The sequence below is a fragment of the Heptranchias perlo genome, chromosome 14 (genome assembly GCF_035084215.1).
Source record: "Heptranchias perlo isolate sHepPer1 chromosome 14, sHepPer1.hap1, whole genome shotgun sequence".
Lineage (NCBI taxonomy): Eukaryota > Metazoa > Chordata > Chondrichthyes > Hexanchiformes > Hexanchidae > Heptranchias > Heptranchias perlo.
Window position 1 is genome coordinate 48,247,672 of NC_090338.1, and position 24,421 is coordinate 48,272,092.

General features: G+C 47.8%; 1 protein-coding gene across 2 annotated transcripts in view; it reads right to left on the reverse strand.

Moving 5' to 3' along the window:
* Positions 1 to 24,421, reverse strand: part of sh3pxd2b (SH3 and PX domains 2B) — a 270,163-nt gene that overhangs the window by 41,961 nt on the left and 203,781 nt on the right. The window lies entirely within an intron of this gene.

Genomic DNA, 24,421 nt, shown 5'->3' on the forward strand with positions numbered 1-24,421 from the left:
ACCGGGAGTGGGTCACTTGGGAAGGAAGGCGACTGGGAGTGGGTCACTTGGGAAGGAAGGCAATTGGGAGTGAGTGACCAGGAAGGAAGGCAATTGGGAGGGGGAGGGGGAGGGGGAAACCCTGGGCTGGCAACTGTTCGGCGGGACTGCAGTGGAGCCGGGCGAAGCACTCCTATACCACCCAGCTGCACTTTCAGGTAAGTACGTTTTTAAAACGTACCTTTTTGATGGCGGTCTGCAGTGGCCCCTTTAAGACCACACATAGACCCAGTTTTCCTGATCACAGCCGCCCAGCGCTGGCTGCATTCAGGGCAAACCAATTTCGCAAAGGGTGCCTCAAGCAGACGTTAGGTTCTTTACATGCGCAGGTCCTGGACGCCTATTTTTTTGCCCGTACCAATATGGCGGACGGCACACTTGCAATAAGCACGCACTTGCTGCCCGCCATATTGGAGCCTTAGGCACCCGTTTAGTGTCCAATTTCTAGGCCCATGTGTCATCACTTCCAAATTAGGAACTATATTTGGGACAAATTTTGCATTTTGTATAGTTATGAATAGGAGTTGAATCAGCACAAATAAAAGAAGAAGGGCTAATGGGGTTTCCATTTGTTACATAAAATTAGAATCTTCCGTTAGTATAGATAATACTGCATGAGCACATTTGCAGTGGCAAAAATAAGACATGGCTGCCTACACCACTAGTCTCTTGTTTCTGTTCTCGCCCTGTATAGGTCCACAAGAGTAGACTTTACTTGCCAATTAAAATGGTTATTTTGTGTGAACAACACAGGAAAAGTCAACAGAACTTGTACTGAATTGGGCTCCTTTCTCACTGTAGTAAAATCAAACTAAGAAAGTTACATTTTATTCTTCTCTTTTTCTAAAATGTGCTGCATGTACACAAATGCAACACAACGGCACATTCACAATTTAAAAAAATTATGTGGTGTGGAAAGAATCCTGATTAAATACAAGTCCCAGTAAAGGTAATTTCATAAAATGTGGGACAGCAGCTAAACTGTAGGAGATAAAGACTTTCCAAGATGTGGGTGAATATGACCAGAATGTTGTGGTGCAAGTTTTGTGCACACCCAAGTAGCACACAACCAACCCTGAAGAATCTTCCAGTATGGGATTTAATTAATTGGGAGCTCCTGGTGTGCGGTCTGCCAATTGTTGGGAGCCAGGAGATCTGAGGACAGGGTGTTTGCAGTTGCTGCAGTTATTTAAAGGGCTGTATCAACCTTTTAAAGAGAATCATAGAAAAGTTACATCACGGAAGGAGGCCATTCGGCCCATCAAGTCCGTGCCGGCACTATGCATGAGCAATCCTGCTAGTCCCACTCCCCTACCCTACCCTATCCCTAGCCATCCTACAACTCATCCGCTTCATCCTGGATCACAATGTCTTCACCTTCGATAACCAGTTCTTTACCCAAACACACGGAACAGCCATGGGGACCAAATTCGCACCCCAATACGCCAACATTTTCATGCACAAGTTCGAGCAGGACTTCTTCACTGCACAAGACCTCCAACCAACACTATACACCAGATACATCGACGACATTTTCTTTCTATGGACCCACGGCAAGGAATCACTAAAGAGACTACACGATAACATCAACAAGTTCCATCCCACCATCAAGCTCACCATGGACTACTCCTCAGAATCAGTTTCTTTCTTGGACACACGAATCTCCATCAAAGACGGGCACCTCAGCACCTCACTCTACCGCAAGCCCACGGACAACCTCACGATGCTCCACTTTTCCAGCTTCCACCCTAACCACGTCAAAGAGGCCATCCCCTATGGACAGGCCCTGCGAATACACAGGGTCTGCTCAGACGAGGAGGAACGCGATGGACACCTACAGACGCTGAAAGACGCCCTAGTAAGAACGGGATATGACGCTCGACTCATCGATCGACAGTTCCGACGGGCCACAGCAAAAAATCGCATAGACCTCCTCAGGAGACTAACACGGGACGCAACCAACAGAGTACCCTTTGTCGTCCAGTACTTCCCCGGAGCGGAGAAACTACGCCATGTTCTCCGCAGCCTTCAACATGTCATCAATGAGGACAAACACCTCGCTATGGCCATCCCCACACCTCCACTACTCGCCTTTAAACAGCCACCCAACCTCAAACAGACCATCGTTCGCAGCAAATTACCTAGCTTTCAAGAGAACAGCGTCCACGACACCACACAACCCTGCCACGGTAACCTCTGCAAGACATGCCAGATCATCGACACAGATACCACCATCACACGAGAGGACACCACCCACCAGGTGCATGGTTCATACTCCTGTGACTCGGCCAACGTTGTCTACCTCATACGTTGCAGGAAAGGATGCCCCAGAGCATGGTACATTGGCGAGACCATGCAGACGCTGCGACAACGGATGAACGGACACAGCGCAACAATCGCCAAACAGGAGGGTTCCCTCCCAGTCGGGGAACACTTCAGCAGTCATGGACATTCATCCACCGACCTTCGGGTAAGCGTACTCCAAGGCGGCCTTCGAGACACACGACAACGCAAAATTGTCGAGCAGAAATTGATAGCCAAGTTCCGCACCCATGAGGACGGCCTCAACCGGGATCTTGGGTTCATGTCACGCTACACGTTACCCCACCAGCGAACAAATGTTATCTGTTTTTAATATAACGGGTCAGTTGCTGTCTTTTCTATGTTTCTACCTCTCTATCTCTGTTTTTTTTTGTTTGTTGTTTTTTTTTGGTGATTTGTATATTCTGTGAGACCTGGCAGGTAACACCTGTCTGTCTGCACACTGATTGCCTTGGCAACGGGCAGTTGAAAAAACTGTCTGTACTCACCAAGCATTGTTCTGTGAATTATAAATGCGATTTCATCTCGAGGATTTCATTTTCACATCGTTCACCTGACGAAGGAGGTAGCCTCCGAAAGCTTGTGAATTTAAAATAAAATTGCTGGACTATAACTTGGTGTTGTAAAATTGTTTACAATTTTCAACCCCAGTCCATCACCGGCATCTCCACATCATGACTACCCGATCCCCATAGCCTTGCAAATTTTTTCCTTTCAAGTACTTATCCAATTCACTTTTGAAGGCCAGGAGTGAATCTGCCTCAACCATCCCCTTTGGCAGTGCATTCCAGATCATAACCACTCGCTGTGTAAAAAAGTTTTTCCTCATGTCTCCTTTGGTTCTTTTGCCAATCACCTTAAATCTATGTCCTCTGGTTCTTGACCCTTCCACCAATGGGTACTTGTAAACAATTTTACAACACCAAGTTATAGTCCAGCAATTTTATTTTAAATTCACAAGCTTTCGGAGATTTTCTCCTTCCTCAGGTAAATGTTTCAAGATCTCCTTGAAGCCTACGCATTTATACATATTGAATAATACATGGTGTTTACAGACTGCCTCTGCAACTGCCCGTTGCCAAGGCAATCACCGTGTTCAGACAGAGAGGTGTCATCTGCAGAACCCCCGAATACACATTCAACAAAAAAACAAACAGGGAAAAAAAACAGAGAAAAAAAAAGAGAAAAAAAAAACAGAGAGAGAGGCAGAAACATCCGGAAGGCAGAGAGAGCCAGCAAATGACCCATTATATTAAAAACAGATAACATTTGTTCGCTGGTGGGGTAACGTGTAGCGTGACATGAACCCAAGATCCCGGTTGAGGCCGTCCTCATGGGTGCGGAACTTGGCTATCAATTTCTGCTCGACGATTTTGCGTTGTCGTGTGTCTCGAAGGCCGCCTTGGAGTACGCTTACCCGAAGGTCGGTGGATGAATGTCCATGACTGCTGAAGTGTTCCCCGACTGGGAGGGAACCCTCCTGTTTGGCGATTGTTGCGCGGTGTCCGTTCATCCGTTGTCGCAGCGTCTGCATGGTCTCGCCAATGTACCATGCTCTGGGGCATCCTTTCCTGCAACGTATGAGGTAGACAACCCTGCCACGGTAACCTCTGCAAGACATGCCAGATCATCGACACAGATACCACCATCACACGAGATGACACCACCCACCAGGTGCATGGTTCATACTCCTGTGACTCGGCCAACGTTGTCTACCTCATACGTTGCAGGAAAGGATGCCCCAGAGCATGGTACATTGGCGAGACCATGCAGACGCTGCGACAACGGATGAACGGACACCGCGCAACAATCGCCAAACAGGAGGGTTCCCTCCCAGTCGGGGAACACTTCAGCAGTCATGGACATTCATCCACCGACCTTCGGGTAAGCGTACTCCAAGGCGGCCTTCGAGACACACGACAACGCAAAATCGTCGAGCAGAAATTGATAGCCAAGTTCCGCACCCATGAGGACGGCCTCAACCGGGATCTTGGGTTCATGTCACGCTACACGTTACCCCACCAGCGAACAAATGTTATCTGTTTTTAATATAATGGGTCATTTGCTGGCTCTCTCTGCCTTCCGGATGTTTCTGCCTCTCTCTCTGTTTTTTTTTCTCTTTTTTTTTTCTCTGTTTTTTTTCCCTGTTTGTTTTTTTGTTGAATGTGTATTCGGGGGTTCTGCAGATGACACCTCTCTGTCTGAACACGGTGATTGCCTTGGCAACGGGCAGTTGCAGAGGCAGTCTGTAAACACCATGTATTATTCAATATGTATAAATGCGTAGGCTTCAAGGAGATCTTGAAACATTTACCTGAGGAAGGAGAAAATCTCCGAAAGCTTGTGAATTTAAAATAAAATTGCTGGACTATAACTTGGTGTTGTAAAATTGTTTACAATTGTCAACCCCAGTCCATCACCGGCATCTCCACATCATGACTACCAATGGGTACAGTTTCTCTCTATCTACTCTATCTAGACCCTTCATGATTTTGAATATCTCTATTAAATCTCTTCTCAACCTTCTCTGTTCCAGGAGAACAATCCCAGCTTCTCCAGTCTATCCACGTAACTAAAGTCCCTCATCCCTGGAATCATTCCAGTAAATCTCTTCTGCGTCCTTTCTCAGGCCTTCGCATCCTTCCTTAAGTGCAGTGCCCAGAACTGGACACAATACTACAGTTGTGGTCGAACCAGTGTTTTAGAAAGGTTCATCATACCTTCCTTGCTTTTGTACTCTATGCCTCTATTTATAAAGCTCAGGATTCCGTTTGCTTTCCTAAATGCTTTCTCAACCTGCCCTGCCATCTTCAACGATTTGTGCACATATACCCCCACATCTCTCTGTTTCTGCACCCCTTTTAGAATTGTACCCTTTAGTTTATATTGCCTCGCCTCATTCTTCCTACCAAAATGTATCAGCTCTCATTTTTCTAAATTAAATTTCATCTGCCACATGTCCGCCCATTTCACCAGCCTGTCTATATCCTCTTGAAGTCTATCATTGTCCTCCTCACTGTTCACTACACTTCCAAGTTTAGTGTTACCTGCAAATTTTGAAATTGTGCTCTGTACACCCAAGTCCAAGTCATTAATATATATCAAGAAAAGCAGTGGTCCTAGTACCAACCCCTGGGGAACACCACTGTACACCTCCCTCCAGTCTGAAAAACCGTTCACCACTACTCTCTGCTTCTTGTTACTTAGCCAATTCTGTATCCATGCTGCTACTGCCCTCCATGGGCTTCAATCTTGATGACAATTCTATTATGCTGCATTTTATCAAACGCCTTTTGAAAGTCCATATACACCACATCAACCGCATTGCCCTCATCTACCCTCTCTGTTACCTCATCAAAAAACTCTATCAGGTTAGTTAAACATGATTTGCCTTTAACAAATCCGTGCTGGCTTTCCCTAATCAATCCACACTTGTCCAAGTGACTGCTAATTCTGTCCCGGATTATCGTTTCTAAAAGTTTCCCTACCACCGAGTTAAACTGACTGGCCTGTAGTTGCTGGGTTTATCCTTGCACCCTTTTTTGAACAAGGGTGTAATATTTGCAATTCTCCAGTCCTCTGGCACCAGCTCCATATCTAAGGATGTTTGGAAGATTATGGCTAGTACCTCCACAATTTCCATCCTTACCTCCCTCAGCAACCTAGGATGCATCCCATCCGGACCAGGTGACTTGTCTACTTTAAGTACAGCTAGTCTTTCAAGTACCTTCTCTTTTTCAATTTTTAGCCCATCCAGTATCCCAACTACATCTTCCTTTACTGACACTCTGGCAGCATCTTCTTCCTTGGTAAAGACAGATGCAAAGTACTCATTTAGTACCTCGGCCATCCCCTCTGCCTCCATGAGTAGATCTCCTTTTTGGTTTCATTGGCCACACCCCTCCTCTTACTACGCGTTTACTGTTTACATGCCTGTAGAAGACTTTTGGATTCCCTTTTATGTATGCTGCCAGTCTATTCTCATACTCTCTCTTTGCCCCTCTTATTTCCTTTTTCACTTCTCCTCTGAACTTTCTATATTCAGCCTGGTTCTCATTGTATTATCAACCTGACATCTGTCATACGCCCCTTTTTTTCTGCTTCATCTTACTCTCTATCTCTTTTGTCATCCAGGGAACTCTGGCTTTAGTTGCCCTCCCTTTCTCCCGCTTGGGAATGTACCTAGACTGAAGGCGAACCATCTCCTCCTTAAAGGCTGCCCATTGTTCAATTACAGTTTTGCCTGGCAATCTTTGATTCCAATTTACCCGGGCCAGATCTGTTCTCATCCCACTGAAATTGGCCCTCCTCTAATTGAGTATTTTTACTTTAGAGTGGTCTATGTCCGTTTCCATCGCTATTCTGAACCTTATGATGCTATGATCGCTGTTCCCTAAATGTTCCCCCACTGACACTTGCTCCACTTGGCCCGCCTCATTCCCCAGAACCAAGTACAGCAATGCCTCCTTCCTCGTTGGAAAATGTACTGGTCAAGAAAGTTCTCCTGAACACACTTCAAAAATTCCTCCCCCTCTTTGCCCCTTATATTATTACCGTCCCAGTCTATATTAGGATAGTTGAAGTTCCCCATTATCACTACTCTATGGCCTTATGCACCTCTCAAATTTCCCTGCAAATTTGCTCCTCTATCTCATTCCTACTAGTTGGTGGCCTATAGAATACACCCAGTAGTATAATGGCAACTCTACTGTTTCTTAACTCTAAACAAATAGATTCTGTCCTTGACCCTCCAGGACATCCTCTCTCTCCAGCACTGCAATATTCTCCTTAATCAATACTGCCACCCCACCTCCTTTTTTCCTTCCCTATCTTTCCTGAACACCATCTCTCCATGAATATTTAGTACCCAATCCTGCCCTTGTTATCGCCACATCATATTCCCATGTGGCTAATTGCGCCTGCAGCTCACCAACCTTGTTTACCATGCTTCGTGCGTTTACACACATGCACTGCAAACCTATTTTAGACTTTCTTGTACTCTGTCTTAATCTGTTCCCATCTACTACCATACTATTTCTTACTCTAGTCCTATCTTTCTCTCCCAATTCTTTGTGCACCTTGATTCTCCTTTCCAATGTTACATCCTGGTGCCCATCCCCTGCCAAATTAGTTGAACCCCCCCCCCCCCACCCCCACAGCACTAGTGAACCTCCCAGTGAGGACATTGGTTTCAGCTCTGTTGAGGTGCAAACCGTCCGGCCTGTACAGGTCCCACCTCCCCCAGAACCAGTCCCAATGCCGCAGGAATCTAAAGCCCTCCCTCCTGCACCACCTCTCCAGCCATGCATTCATCTGCTCTATCCTCCTATTTCTATACTCGCTAACGCATGGCACCGGGAGTAATCCGGAGATTACTACCTTTGAGGTCCTGCTTCTTACTCTCTTTCCTAACTCATTAAAATCTGCCTGCAGGACTTCATCCCTCTTTCTACCTATATCGTTGGTACCAATATGGACCACAACCTCTGGCTGTTCACCCTCCCCCTCCAGAATGCTCTGCAGCCGCTCAGTGACATCCTTGACCCCGACACCAGGGAGGCAACATACCATCCTGGAATCAAGTCTGCGGCTGCAGAAACGCCTGTCTGTTCCCCTAACTGTAGAATTCTCTATCACTATTGCTCTCCTGACCTTTCTCCTTCCTCCCCCACCCACCCCCCCCCCCCACCGCCGTTGATCTGAGCCACCCTAGTGCTATGGTCTTGGCTTTGGCTGCACACCCCAGAGGAACTGAATGCTGGTTAGAGAGTGAGGGGCCCTCAGGGGGCTCTTGCATCAGCTGCCTGCTTCTCCTTGTCTGTCTGGCAGTCACCCAGTCCCTCTCTGCCTGCTCACTCCTAATCTGTGGGGTGACCACCTCCTGAAACGTGCTATCCATGTAGTTCTCAGCCTTGCAGATGCACTGCAGTGACGCCAGCTGCTGCTCAAGCTCCAAAATCCTTGTTCTGACATCACCTTAGGTGTTTTTTTCACCTCTCGCCCTGACTCTCGCGCTCCTCCCGCTCACAGACTTTCCTTTTACACCGCGCTCACCTCTCGGACTCTCCTTTTACACTGCACTCACCCCTTGGACTCTCCTTTTACACCGCGCTCACCTCTCAGACTCTCCTCCCGCTCTCGGACTCTCCTTTTACACCGCGCTCACCTCTCGGACTCTCCTTTCACACCGCGCTCACCTCTCGGACTCTCCTTTCGCACCGCGCTCACCTCTCGGACTCTCCTTTCACACCGCGCTCACCTCTCGGACTCTCCTTTCGCACCGCGCTCACCTCTCGGACTCTCCTTTCGCACCGCGCTCACCTCTCGGACTCTCCTTTCTCACCGCGCTCACCTCTCGGACTCTCCTTTCGCACCGCGCTCACCTCTCGGACTCTCCTTTCGCACCGCGCTCACCTCTCGGACTCTCCTTTCGCACCGCGCTCACCTCTCGGACTCTCCTTTCGCACCGCGCTCACCTCTCGGACTCTCCTTTCGCACCGCGCTCACCTCTCGGACTCTCCTTTCGCACCGCGCTCACCTCTCGGACTCTCCTTTCGCACCGCGCTCACCTCTCGGACTCTCCTTTCGCAACGCGCTCACCTCTCGGACTCTCCTTTCGCACCGCGCTCACCTCTCGGACTCTCCTTTCGCACCGCGCTCACCTCCCGGACTCTCCTTTTGCACCGCGCTCACCTCTCGGACTCTCCTTTCACACCGCGCTCACCTCTCGGACTCTCCTTTTACACCGCGCTCACCTCTCGGACTCTCCTTTTACACTGCGCTCACCTCTCGGACTCTCCTTTCGTACCGCGCTCACCTCTCGGACTCTCCTTTTACACCGCGCTCACCTCTCGGACTCTCCTTTTACACTGCGCTCACCTCCCGGACTCTCCTTTCGTACCGCGCTCACCTCTCGGACTCTCCTTTTACACCGCGCTCACCTCCCGGACTCTCCTTTTACACCGCGCTCACCTCCCGGACTCTCCTTTTACACCGCGCTCACCTCCCGGACTCTCCTTTTACACCGCGCTCACCTCCCGGACTCTCCTTTTACACCGCGCTCACCTCTCGGACTCTCCTTTTACACCGCGCTCACCTCTCGGACTCTCCTTTCGCACCGCGCTCACCTCTCGGACACTCCTTTCGCACCGCGCTCACCTCTCGGACTCTCCTTTCGCACCGCGCTCACCTCTCGGACTCTCCTTTCGCACCGCGCTCACCTCTCGGACTCTCCTTTCGCACCGCGCTCACCTCTCGGACTCTCCTTTCGTACCGCGCTCACCGCGCTCACCTCTCGGACTCTCCTTTCACACCGCGCTCACCTCTCGGACTCTCCTTTCGCACTGCGCTCACCTCCCGGACTCTCCTTTTACACCGCGCTCACCTCCCGGACTCTCCTTTTACACCGCGCTCACCTCCCGGACTCTCCTTTTACACCGCGCTCACCTCTCGGACTCTCCTTTTACACCGCGCTCACCTCTCGGACTCTCCTTTCACACCGCGCTCACTTCTCGGACTCTCCTTTTACACCGCACTCACCTCTCGGACTCTCCTTTTACACCGCGCTCACCTCTCGGACTCTCCTTTTACACCGCGCTCACCTCTCGGACTCTCCTTTCGTACCGCGCTCACCGCGCTCACCTCTCGGACTCTCCTTTCGCACCGCGCTCACCTCTCGGACTCTCCTTTTACACCGCGCTCACCTCTCGGACTCTCCTTTTACACCGCGCTCACCTCTCGGACTCTCCTTTTACACCGTGCTCACCTCTCGGACTCTCCTTTTACACCGTGCTCACCTCTCGGACTCTCCTTTTACACTGTGCTCACCTCTCGGACTCTCCTTTTACACCGCGCTCACCTCTCGGACTCTCCTTTCACACCGCGCTCACCTCTCGGACTCTCCTTTCACACCGCGCTCACCTCCTGGACTCTCCTTTCGCACCGCGCTCACCTCTCGGACTCTCCTTTCGCACCGCGCTCACCTCTCGGACTCTCCTTTCGCACCGCGCTCACCTCTCGGACTCTCCTTTCGCACCGCGCTCACCTCTCGGACTCTCCTTTTACACCGCGCTCACCTCTCGGACTCTCCTTTCGCACCGCGCTCACCTCTCGGACTCTCCTTTTACACCGCGCTCACCTCTCGGACTCTCCTTTCGCACCGCGCTCACCTCTCGGACTCTCCTTTTACACCGCGCTCACCTCTCGGACTCTCCTTTCGCACCGCGCTCACCTCTCGGACTCTCCTTTCGCACCGCGCTCACCTCTCGGACTCTCCTTTCGCACCGCGCTCACCTCTCGGACTCTCCTTTCGCACCGTGCTCACCTCTCCGACTCTCCTTTTACACCGCGCTCACCTCTCGGAAAGAACTCTTTGAAAGCCAAAAATTTCGCATTTTTACCTAATTGTCTTATGGACGAACACCCAGGTTTACAGATGCATAAATGAGGTTCTGAAGCTAAAAGTAGGGGATATCAAGTTGCCTATTTGGCAGTCCAGAACACCCTTCCCCACAAGAGAGCAGTCCCCAGTGCCTAGCATGATTTGGCATGTAAATGCAGTCCTCAGCACCCAGAAGCAATGGTTCCAAATTAGAAAAAAGTTTTTGGAAATAAATCAGCCGAGGCAAGGCTACCTAGTACCCACCAGTACCTTGCACCAGGGAGTCCAACCTTTTGCAGCTGGGAGCTGGGGACATGTGCAAAATTCGTGAGTGGGCTACATATCGAGGGTTACATTGAGACTACAGCACAGAAACAGGCCACTTGGCCCATCTGGTCTATCCACACGAATCTCCTCCCTCCCTACTTCATCTAACCCTATCAGCACACGCTTCTATTCCTTTCCCCTTCATGTGCTTGTCTAACTTCCTCTTAAATGTATCTGTGCTATTTGCCTCAACTACTCCTTGTGGTAGCACATTCCACATTCTTACCACTCTTCAGGTAAAGAAGTTTCTCCTGAATTCCCTATTGGATTTATTAGCGACTATTTTATATTTATGACCTGTAGTTTTGGATTCCCCCACAAGTGGAAACATTTTCTCTACGTCTACCCTATCAAACCCTTTCATTATCTTAAAGACCTCCATCAGATCATCCCCCAGCCTTCTCTTTTCTAGAGAAAAGAGCCCCAGCCTGTTCAGCCTTTCCTGATAAGAATATCCTCTCAGTTCTGGTATCATCCTTGTGAATCTTTTTTGCACCTTCTCCAATGCCTCTATATCCATTTTATAATATGGAGACCAGAACTGTGCACAGTGCTCCAACTCCGGTCTAACCACGGTTCTATACAAGTTTAACTAACTTCTCTGTTTTTCAATTCTACTCCTCCAGAAATGAACCCCAGTACTTGGTTAGTCTTTTTTATGCCCTTATTAACCTGCATCGCGATTTTTAGTGATGTATATCTGTACCCCAGATCATTTTGCTTGTCTACTCCATTTATACTCTTAAGGCACGATTTCAAAATGCTGGTGGGATGGCAACCTGGGGGGGGGGGGGGGGGGGGGGGGGGGGCATGGGCGCGCGGGTAACCTGAAAAATAAAATCTTACAATTCCCCACACGATCGCGGCTTAATTGGTGACCCTTAACGTTCTTTCCGGGATTGTTGTCCGAAAGCAGCGCAGCGGGCGGACTGCGCACCCGCATGACCTGCTGTCAGCTGGAGTGTCTGTATTTAAAGGGCCCTTGCACCAATGGTTTTTGCTGGAGCAAGGAGCAAGCACGCAGAATGAAGCAGCAGAGGGGCAAGCCAGCTCCAAGATTCAGCGACTCCTTACTTGAGGTGTTGCTGGCTGGGGTGAGGAGGAGGGGGGAGCTATTTTACCCGGCTGACAGGAGAAAGAGCCCTGCCTCTGCCAACAAGAAGGCCTGGCTCGAGGTGGCAGAGGAGGTCACGAGTAGGAGCGACATCTGCCGCACTTGGGTCGAGTGCAGGAAGTGTTTCAATGACCTAACCAGGTCAGCAAAGGTGAATACACTTACTGATTCTCCTGCATTCCATGGTGCACATCACCCCCCCCCCCCGAAAACTGCACTGCCAAGGCTACTCCATCACATCACTCCTCACACCCACTTAAGGGTCATCCTCAACTTATCTTCATTTCCCAACCTCCACATTTGTGAACCCACCACTACCACTCAACCCAAACCTGATCCAATTTGATGTCTCTGTCTGATACTCACCCTCTGATGCATCTCTTTAATGGTCAGCCTCACCCAAAGCAATGTATTCATCGGCTGACCACTTCACCCTCACTCACTCACGTCTGTACTTTCTCCCCTTGCAGAAGAGAGCGCAAAATGCATGGGAGAACGCGAGGACTGTCGGGGGGCCATGACAAATAGTGGTCCTCACAGAGGCAGAGGAGAAGGCCCTGCAGATCAGCCGCACCCTCGAGTGCCTGTCCGTCAGGGATGCCGAGACTGGCACCCTACAAACATCTGGTGACACAACTTTAACATTCATCACACACATGAATTGATGTCAACAATGATTGGCATGTTGAACACCTCAGTATGTTCGTCGCAACATGACACATCTGTGATGATGCTCAATATTGCCTTCTGTTCTCTTCCAGGCCCTTCAATGACTGAAGCGACGGGAGAGGGCGATTCCTCAGAGAAGCTCCTGACCTCTGAGGGTGAACCGTCACATCTTAGCGAGCCATCCACCAGCGCATATACTCACACCTCAGTGGGTCCTAGTGGTTAGTTGGGTTGGCACCTGGTGTTGGCACAAGTGAGCACGAGCAGACACTGGTGGCAGGGGCAGTTGTGGAGAGTCCGTGTCGGTGGGCGCAATCCTTTCCAGGCTCTGCTCAGCTGGACGCAGATGCTGGACCCCGGGGGCCATCCTTTAAAAGGAGAATGATCGAGGGACAGCAGCACATTTGCGAGGTATTGGAACAGGTGCCACGCACACTCTCCACAATAGTGGAGAGGAAGAAGGAGTCCAACTCCTGCATTAGCGGAATGGTGGCACAGATACATGCAGGAATGTTTGAGACAGTGGTGCAGGTAAGTGCGGGAACGTCTGATGGAGAGAAGGCTCGCCTTCTAGCACGCCTCACAAATTAGTCCATTCAGGCCCTGTCAACGGCCGTTCTGACTCAGGGGGCTCGATTTTCGCACCCGCGATCGGGTGCGTTGGTGGCGGGAGGGCTGCGAAAATCGGGGATTCCCGGGGCGGGGCGGGATCCCGGCTCCAACCCGCCCATTTCCGGGTTTCCCACTAACGCGCTGACATGCGCGCGCAGCCCCCACATGTGGGACTCCTGCTGGCAATTAAAGCCGGCGGGGGGCCACTTAAAGTAATTGAACAGGTACTTCAGGTTGTTTACAGACCTGATTGACCTGTTATTTTAGCAGGAATGGGATTTTGCAACTAACTGGGACTGTTTCCCGTACTGGGGGAAACACTCCCAGTTCAAATGGACGTGTTGCAGCCATCAGCCTGTGGCAGCTGCAAAGGTCCATTTGACAGGTGGGGGGGCGGGGGGGGGGGTGGGGGGGGCGCAGACCCTCACTGATTGCAGGAGGCCCCTCTGTCACTTTGAACAAAGTTTGGCCTCCACCACCCTCCTCCTAACAATAAAATTCACCAAGTTGCACACTTACCCCGGGGTCCAGACACATGTACCTACCTTGCGGACCTCCTCAGATGTTCATCTTCCAGATGGGGGCCGCCATAGCTGCAGTCATGACCTCCTCGGAGGGCGAACAGCATCACCAGCCTCGCTGGCCAAGCCGTCCACCTCTGACACGTGGAGCTCCACAACACAGTGCTGTGACACATCCACCTGCACAGCAGGAGGGAGGGCAACCGCAGAGAGAGATGCGTCGCAGAGGGCACTACCCTCGCCACAGGGTCTACAGACCGAGGCTCAGCTTCCTGGACCTCTCTGAGCAGCAGTGCACACGGAGGCTCAGAGTCACTCGACATATAGTCGTGGACATCTGCAGCCTCCTTCATGCCGAGCTGCTCCCGGCTGGCCCAAGCACCATCTTCTTACCTGTCGCTGTCAACTTCACCACTGCCCTCAACAACTTCTCCTCCGCATCCTTCCAGGGTGCCACCGGGGACATCGCCGACGTCTCTCAGTTGTCTGCACAAAAGAGCCCTGCAAATACACCTAAACCCACTCTGCAGTGAAACAATGGGTGGCATCAGTTATGGGTCTTCATTGTGATCTTCAGGAAAGGGCATTGTTGCACAAACCAGACAAGATTCGCAAAGACATGGCAGTAGTGGTGCCAATATAATATGAAATGTGAGTTGATCAGAAATTAAATAGAAGTAAAAACCACGACAAACCCTCAAACACCCTTGTACATCCCCTTCATGCTCACAACACGTTTGCCTTACGCTTCCTACTGCACATATGTGATACATGCCCTGTGGCTGCAGCACAGGTAGTGGCACGTTGAGTGAGGCTGCAGAGGGTGAGTATGAGATAGAGCCATGAGATTGTATGAGGATTGGGTTGAGTGGTCGTGGTGAGATGAGTAATGGCGAGGTGAGTAAGTGCAGGTAAGATGAGGATGAGGTTTGAGTGGGTGTGAGGAGTGATGTGACAGAGTAGTGTTGGCAGTGCAGAAGGAGATGTGGGGTGGGGGCGGTGATGTGGCAGACGGAATGTAGGGGAATAAGTAAGTGTACTCACTTTGGCTGACCTACTTAGGGCATTGCAGCGCCTCCTGCACTGTATGCAGGTGGGCGATATGTTGGTGGTGCAGGTGACCTCCTCTGCCACCTCTAGCCAGGCCTTCCTGGTGGCAAAGGCAGGCCGCTTCCTCCCGCCCGCCGGGGGGGAAGATCTCTGTCCTCCCCCTCCTTCTCACCCCATCCAATAAGAGCTGGAGTGAGGCATCATTAAACCTGGGAGCAGCCTTCCCCCTGGGCTGCTCCATGCTGTAATTTTTCCTATTTGTTGCAGCATCTGTCAGTGGAGGACTGCCCCTTTAAATAGAGCTCCTCCAGCTGACAGACCTTACTGCGCATGCGCAGCCCGCCCGCCGCGCAGCTTAGCAGCGGGGAACCCGGAACAACAGGTAAGTGGATCCAATCAGCCTGCGATTGCGTGCGGGGCAGACTGATTTCACCGGGCGCGTTACCCACGCGCCCAGTCGACCCCCCACCACCATGGTAATATCGGGCCCAGGGTTAGCAACATTCTGCCACCTGAAACAGGCAGACAGAAACTTTACAACTGGGCTTCCAAAGCATCACACATGTTTTCCAAACTGTTGTCCAGCAGGGTGGTAGCAGTGATGTGGGCCTGGTCCAGGAGCGGGATGATGGTGAAAGGGGACATGGAAGTGGGGATGCCACTCAAAGCGCTCTAACATCTCACCTGCTGCCCCCCAACCAGTAGCCGCAATGCTGCTTCCCCTCCAGGTGGCCGAGTCTGCACCTGCACAGGTGCAGGTGGAGCAGTCTTTGGTGGGGCCCTCACGGGCTCCAAAACCCAGAGGGCGTAGGCCAAAAGCATCTCAACAGTTAGGGCATGAACATGAGCAACCTACCGCTACCTCTGCGACAGCCACAGGGGATGCACCACGTAGAAGAAGTAGGAAGTGAAAGGCTAATGTTTTGTGATCACAAAGGGTATGCACAAGGGTATCTGACAGACTGTCATGTTTTTCATTTATATTTGGTTTTTGTTACAGTCACATTAAATGTTAGCATTCTTACCACTACTGCCACATCTTGCCTATTTTTGACTGCCTTTTGTGATCGTGCCCTTTCATGTCCTTCATCATGAATGGTGAGACCTGATGCCACCTAGTAGGAGCGTTTACAGTGGGTGTACGTGTAGTTGTGGAACTGTTTTGTGCGGGGGGTGGGGGGAGGCAGGCCTGGTGTTGGCGGTGCTCTTTCCATGTGGTCTGAGGACTGAACTATCCTCACGTTGCAGATGTCCTTATAAGAATTGTTTAAATATTAGTGACTCCCTGACCTCACGAGCAGCCAGGTGAGCCGCTGCTCTGCCGATGGGGACCTCCTTCTCCTCCACTTCGTCCTCCTCAATGTTGATTGCAGATGTGGATGCTGGATGAGGGCATGGGGCCTCATCAACCAGTAACCCTCTCTGTCGCACCATGTGTGCAGGACACAGCAGATGGCTATAATTCTACTCACTCTCGCTGGTGCATATTGAAGCACTCCCCCAGACCTATCCAGGCACTAAAAACACAGTCTTCAGCAGTCCTAGCGCATGTTCAGTGACAGACCTGGTGGCGATGTGGCTGTCGTTGTATCGATGCTGTGCCTTGCTGATGGGTTTCTCATTGGTGTGAGAAGCCACATGTGCAGAGGGTATCTCTTGTCTCCAAGGAGACAGCCCTGAAAGGCTGATTGGTGTGTGGAAGAGGGCCGGGGTGTTGGATTCCCTCAGAATGAATGAATCATGGTAGTTGTCAGGGAATCTGGCACACTCGTGAAGAAATCTTTTCCGGTGGTCGCAAAAGAGCTGCACGTTGGTGGAGTGATATCCCTTTCTGTTGACGAATAGTCCTGGCTTGTGTGGAGGTGCTCGGGTTGCTATATGCATGCAATCGATTGCACCCTATATCCGTGGGAAGCAAGCCACACCGTGGAAACCCACTGCCCTCTCCCTCTGGCTGAGGTCGTCCATGGGGAAACTGACCTCGTGGGATGCCCTGCGAAACAAGCCGTCAGTGACCTGCCTTATGTACTTGTGGGCAGACGGAGGCGAAGAAGTTGAGGGCAGTGGTGACTTTAACTACCATGGGCAATGCAATGCCATCAGGCCCAGCCGGGAGCAGCTTGGCATGAAGGAGGCTGCAGATGTCTGCGACCACCTGGCCACTCACTCTGACCCTTCGTAGGCACTGCACCTCGGAGAGGTCCAGGAAGCTCAGTCTTGGTCTGTAGACCCTCTCACGAGGGTAGTGCCTCCTGCGACGTCAGTCCCTCTGTTGTTCCCCTCTCTGCTCTTGTGCAGGTCCCTGTGGTGCACCTCTGTTTTGTGAGCTGCAAGTGGTGGAAGTGCACGCCGTGCCTGGCGAGGATGGTGATATTCCTCCTCCTCGGATGTACTGGTGAATGCAGCCAATGCGCTCCCCCCATCCTGATGTTGTCAGTTTGAGGGGGTCCAAAAAGTAGGTGAATATGTGTAAACAGAATAATTCTGAGTGTGAACCAAGAATTTTTAATCTAAACACAAAGAACTCCCAGCCAAAAGTTTGTCTGAGGGAACTGAGTGCCCTACTGCAATTACTCACCTTTCATCACCATCTGTCAAACAGGGATTTAAATGGCCAAATGGCTGCCCCAGCTGCAACCCGCCTAGTTTCCCAGGGCGTGCTTCACACAGCACGGGAAACATGTTGAGGCAGTGTTGAAATCACTTGCCAGCATGATTAAGTACATTAATGCAGATTTCAAGTACTTTAAGTACTTCAATTCCTGGTTTAAATATTGTCCTGCCAGCTTTAATTGCCGGTGGAACTTCCGGGTTCGGGAACCGCGCGCTCACCCAGATGGGGCGGGGGTTGTGCACGTTTATCAAGGGTTGGAGCTTGGATTCCTGACCGCTCCAGAAATGCCCGATTTTGTTTGTCCCTTCCGCCCCCAATGAACCCGGATTTTGAAATTAAAATTGTGCCCTTATTATCCAAGCAGTATGTGGCCTACTTATTCTTCCTACCTACCACCTCACACTTATCCATAACTGAAATTTATTTGCCAATTACACTCTCATTCTGCAAGTTTATTAATATATTCTTGCATTTTGACGCATTCTCCTTTGTATTAACTACACCCCCAAATTCGTGTCGTCCGCAAATATTGAAATTGTACTTGTGATTCCAGAGTCCAAATCGTTAATGTAAATTGTGAACAACAATGGTCCCAGCTTCAATCTCTGTGGAATACCTCTTCTCTCCTTTTGCCAGTCTGAGTAGCTATCCTTAACCCCTACTCTCTGTTTTCTGTTTTATAGCCAGCTTGCTATCCATTCTGCTACCTATCCCCTGGCTCCACATACTCTGACCGTAGTCATGAGTCTACAATGCGGTATCTTAGCAAAGGCCTTTTGAAAATCCAAATATATTACATCTACTGCATTACCCTTGTTTACTCTTTGTTACTTCTTCAAATAATTCAAAAAGGTTCGTCAAGCATGACTTTCCCTTCTGAAACCCATGCTGATTATATTTTCGTTTTCTAGATGTTTTTCTATTACACCTTTGAGTAATGATTCCATTATCTTTCTTACCACTGACGTTAAGCTAATTGGTCTATAGTTCCCTGGACTTGTTCTATCTCCCTTATTAAATATAGGAATAACATTAGCTGTCCGCCAGTCCTCTGGCACTATTCCCTTTTCTAATGAATTTTTATATATATCATAGTAGGTACAGCACAGGAGGAGGCCATTCAGCCCATCATGCCTGTGCTGGCTCTTTGAAAGGACTATCCAATTTGTCCCATTCCCCTGTTCTTTCCCCATAGTCCTGTAAATTTTTTTCCCTTCAAGTATTTATCCAATTCCCTTTTGAAAGTTACTATGGAATCTGCTTCCACCACCCTTTCAGGCAGTGTATTCCAGATCATGACAACTCGCTGCGTAAAAAAATGTTACCTCATGTCACCTCTGGTTCTTTTGTCAATCACCTTAAATCTGTGTCCTCTGGTTACCGTCCCTTCTGCCACTGGAAACAGTTTCTCCTCTCCTTATTTACTCTATCAAAACCCTTCATGAACGTCCTCGAATGTGTTGTTGCCTCCCAAATCCATGCCCATCTTTCCTGCAACTCCATGTTTGAATCCCTCCAATCAGGTTTCCGCCCTGCCACAGCATTGAAACAGCCCTTATCAAAGTCACAAATGACATCCTATGTAACTGTGACCGTGGTAAACTATCCCTCCTATTCCTTCTCGACCTGTCGACAGCCTTTGGCACAGTTGACCACACCATCCTCCTCCAATGCCTCTCCTCCGTCATCCAGCTGGGTGGGACTGCGCTCACCTGGTTCCATTCTTATCTGTCCAGTCGTAGCCAGAGAATCACCTGCAATAGTTTCTCTTCCCACTCCCGCACCGTTACCTCTGGAGTCCTCCAAGGATCTATCTTTGGCCCCCTCCTATTTCTCATCTACATGCTGCCCCTCGGCACCCAGCTTTACCTCACCACCTCTCTCATCCCCTTCACTATCTCTCATTTGTTACACTGTTTGGGATGTTTTACTAGGTTCAAGGTGCTATATAAATGCAAGTTATTATTGTTTTTTTGAATACCTCTGTCAAATCTCCCCATAACCTTCTCTGTTCTAAGGAGAACAACCCCAGCTTCTCCATAACCGAAGTCCCTCATTCCTAGTACCATCCTAGTAAATCTCTTCTGCACCCTTTCTAAGGCTTTAACATCCTTCCTAAAGTATGGTGCCCAGAATTGAACACAATATTCCAGCTGAGGCCTAACCAGTGTTTTACAAAGGTTTAGCCTAACATCCTTGCTTTTGTACTCTATGCCTCTATTAATAAAGCCCAGGATCCCATATGCTTTTTTAACAGCCTTCTCAACTTGTCCTGCCACCTACAAAGATTTGTGTACATACACCCCCAGGTCTCTATGTTCCTGCACCCTCAGTTTATATTGCCTCTCTTCATTCTTCCTCCCAAAATGTATCATTTCACACTTTTCTGCGTTAAATTTCGTCTGCCATATGTCTGCCCATTTCATCAGTCTGTCTATGTCCTCCTGAAGTCTGTTATTATCCTCTACACTGTTTACCACATTTATGAGTTTGAGTCATCTGCAAACTTTGAAATTTTACCCTCTATATCCAAGTCTAGGTCATTAATGTGTATCAAAAAGAGCAGTGGTCCTAATACTGACCAGTGTATACTTCCCTTCAATCTGAAAAACGACCGTTCACCACTACTCTTTGCTTTCTGTCCCTTAGCCAATTTTATATTCATGCTGCCATTGTCCCTTTAATCTTGCTAACAAGTCTAGTATGTGGTACCCTATCAAATGCCTTTTGAAAGTCCATATACACAACATCAACATCATTTTATCCTTAAGGCCAATAAAAGCTTACCCATTGCCAATGTTAGGCTAACTAGTCTATAGTTACCTGGTTTATCTCTTTCTTCCCCTTTGAACAGAGGTGTTACATTTGCAATCCTCCAGTCCTCTGGTACAAATTCCATATCCAAGTAGGTTTGAAAAATTGTGGATAAAGCCTCTGTTAATTCCAATCTGACTTCCCTCAACATTCTGGATGCATGCCACCAGGCCCCATATCTTTTCACTTGGTGTTCCACCAAGTTTTCCTGTGCTACTTCCTTTTCTATAGTTACCCTATCTAATTGTTCCACCTCCTCCTCTTCTTGTACTGTTTCATTCCCACAATTCTCATGAAAACCGAGGCAAAATACTTATTTAGTATTCCCGCCATTTCTTCATCCTGTGTAAGATGATTTCCTTTTTATAGAATCCTTTAAAATTTCCCATTATGTTACTTGTCAGTCTTTCTTTATGTCCTCTCTAATTCTTTCTCATCTCCTGTTTTCCTTCCCCTCAAACTTTTCTATACTTTGCTTGATCTTCTTTTGTATTATTAGTCCCAGATTTGTCATAGGCCTCTTTTTAAGTCTCATTTTAATTTCTCTACTCTTTCAAGGAACACCAACATTTGCAGTGCCACTTCTAGTTGGTATCTTAATAATTTCCTGTTTGAACATTTCCTATTACTCGTGCCATTTTCCCCCCCAATTTATCTGAATTAGTTCCCTTTTTATTTCATTCAAATTGGCCTTCGTCCAGTCAAGTTCCTTTATCATTGATTGTTCGCTTTCCTCAATTTTTATACTGAATTTAATTTAGTTATGGTTGCTGTTTGTAGATGTTCCCCACCCTTACATTACCTACGTGTCCCACTTAATTTCCTAGAATTAGATTCAGCATTGCTCTTTCCTGATGGACTAAAAAAAAACTGACATAGAAGGCAGTCCTGGACACATTGTAGAAACTCCTCCCTTTCTTTGCCACATACATTACATTACTTTTACTCCAGTCTACCTTATACCAAGTAGATACATTTTCTTTCACTCTGTTTTAGATTGAGCACTGACCCATGCAAAGCACTTAGTATGTCCATACTGTAGCAGAGCACAAATTATGGCTACCACTTATCACCAAACCTCTTGGCTTCCTACAACAAATCTTTCTAACAAAACCTACCTGCAACATGCAACTTTTCAACATTACTCTGGTTGCAGGACAAGCTGGCTCATAACAGGAGGAAGCAGACCTGAATTGGAGGAAAGCCATGCCACTGCAAGCCTTTGAAGAAACCAACTTGGGAAATGGGCACTGAACTGCATAATCCTGTGTGTCTGATCACTGGATACCTGAATACCTGATGGAGTGAAGCTCTTTCAGTTAATGAACAATGTGGTATAGTTTCTAGGGGCCTAGATGTTCACAAGCGTGTCATCATTAACTCCATGGACTTTGGGGAACCCTGAAAGAATTGCAATGCCCTATCATTCTGCTGTTGCTTTTCCCTGGGAAAAGTAATAAAAGTGTTTGTCCTGGTGAACAAAACATCAGTGATTTGCTTGATGCAGCTGTGCACTGCAGATTGCAAACATCCCTTGTGGTATCCTGGAATGACCTGGGAGGCAAGAACTTGACGTTGTCACCTTGGTTGCCACCAGCAGTAGTGGAGATTGTCTGGAAGTCAGTTTGTAGCCGATAGAACGACAATCATTGTCTCCCTGGTGACCCTTAGCATGCAAAAGCAGTTCTCTCTGACAGTCCCAGGTTGCTGGATGTAGGTTGATCTTCTCTGATGCAAAAGATCCTCCCCAGCATCCTTTTATTCATCTCTTCTTCTACCTCCAAAAAACAGAGCAGCACTGAATGCTATACCCGTTTTCACAATTGTAGTTGAAAAAATTAAAATTCAAGTAATTCAACTTTAAGAAACTATTCCCTAAAAAGCCAGAACATGATTGTGCTTTATCATACATGTTACATGGGCAGGCGTTTAGCACTGCAACACTATCCATGCATAAAAGTGAATTGAACAAGAACTCATTATTATTAAACTGACTATGGAAATGAAACTCTCAGCTGGAAAGTAGTGATTGTCCAACATGGAGCCAGAAAATTGGAATTTGTGCCATTTTCTGGCATCTACACACCCAAATTACTCTGCCAGGAATGATCCTGTCAATCACAAACCTGACCGCCAGAAGAACTGTAGCCAGGAGCCATGTTTTTTGTTGCCAAGATTATTGTTTTCCCCTTGTATTAATAAAATCCCTCTGCCAGCAAGAACAACAGCAAATTCAAATGCTGAAACCTAAGCTCTGAGCGTAAGTAGAATCTATGGAACACACAGAGGATAAAATCACCATTAATTTATAACCACAAAGAACAGTAGAAAAAAGCCACTGCTTCCTCTCTAAGAGCAACTCAACTTATTAGCTATAACAAAGTGCAATGACTAAGAGCAGTATCTCAGCCAGCTCTCCTCCCAGATTTCATTTTTCTGTCTTGCAGGGCTTGAAACTAATGATACAAAATGTATAAATGCAACAGTTATATGCATTAGATATCTTCCTGAACAGAGTGGTACATTACTCATGGTAACTCTAGATTAAGAATGGTATTACATGGAGAAACACTATGTGCTAAAGACCAATAAAATAAATGTGAGCTGTGCATTGATTTTTGTTCTCACCACTCCTATCCCACAAAGACCAACACAAGGACAGTGCCTCTTTAATCTTGACTGACCAGTTAATAGCATATTTAATATGAGTAAATAATAAACCATTTATTCAAGTACTAAATATTAAATATGTTGATGTTGAATTGGATTCTTAAAATATGCCAAATGAACAACTGTGACTGAAATACAGATTATAATGTCAAAAATGTCTACGCTCAGAATATTAAAGTACTACAACATGTAAGATTCAACATGAATTTCTGTTAACTACACCATTCCTTAAACTATGCCATCCTTGCAGTAGTTGCAAATCACCGGCCAAGGGAATCTTTAAGAAGGAAAGTTCTTTGACACAGTCTTTTGAAACTTAATTATTCTGGTTGCCTTTTTTCCTACTAGTACAAATGCTCTCTTTTATTTTATCTAGTACAACATGCCTGGCACATGCTCCAAAGAACTCACTGAGGATTGCAACAGTCCCATCAGAAAGCAATCAGAAGTACCTTGAATGTTAAACTGCCTCAACCCAAGACATTTTTTCCAACTGACACTGCATAATAATGTTTATCCTGAAATAGATTACCACAGGCTTTAAAGTTGCATTTATATTTAGGTAGTAAAACAGTACAGTATTCACAATCATATGGGGTACATGCAAAAAAAAAATAATTCTATTGTTAAGTCATTATGAGATAAAGGTTTAGTGTTTGTAAACAGGCATTCCCTATTCGCTATTTGTTTTGTAAGGCTGGCTACCATCACATGTCACAATGTTGCCTTAATATCATTGTCACTTTGCCAATATATCGGATAAAACCAAAATGAGGATGGGTTGGTTGGTGCATTATCATCTTTGGTTGACAGCCACAAAATCCAATGAAAACTAAGAGATTGAAACTTTAGAAAGTTTGAAACAGGACAAATTGAATCTCTATGGAATTAGGATTCCATATATCCTTGCTGTGGATTTCCCTAATTGAATTGTAAGGGAATGTAGCTTTAACCTGGATAACTCTGCAGATGATGTCATTCATTGCATTGCCAAGTAAGCACTTTGCAGTTTTGATGCACTCTGGTATCAAAAACTTACCTGATCACATGCATGATGTGACCAGGTACTGAGGGTACCGGCACCTGTACATCAATACCCCAAGTAAGAGTACCTTAGGGAAATGGAAGAAAAGAAGTGTATAGCTCAATTCATTTTGCATAGTATGGGAACAGGGAATCCTTCATGTTGAGCTTGTGGCAAAATGGACACCAGCGAGTCTGTTCTAAATGTAAATTCAGTATATAAATAAAACGTCTTAATCCCACATGTTTGGCAGATGCCATTGATT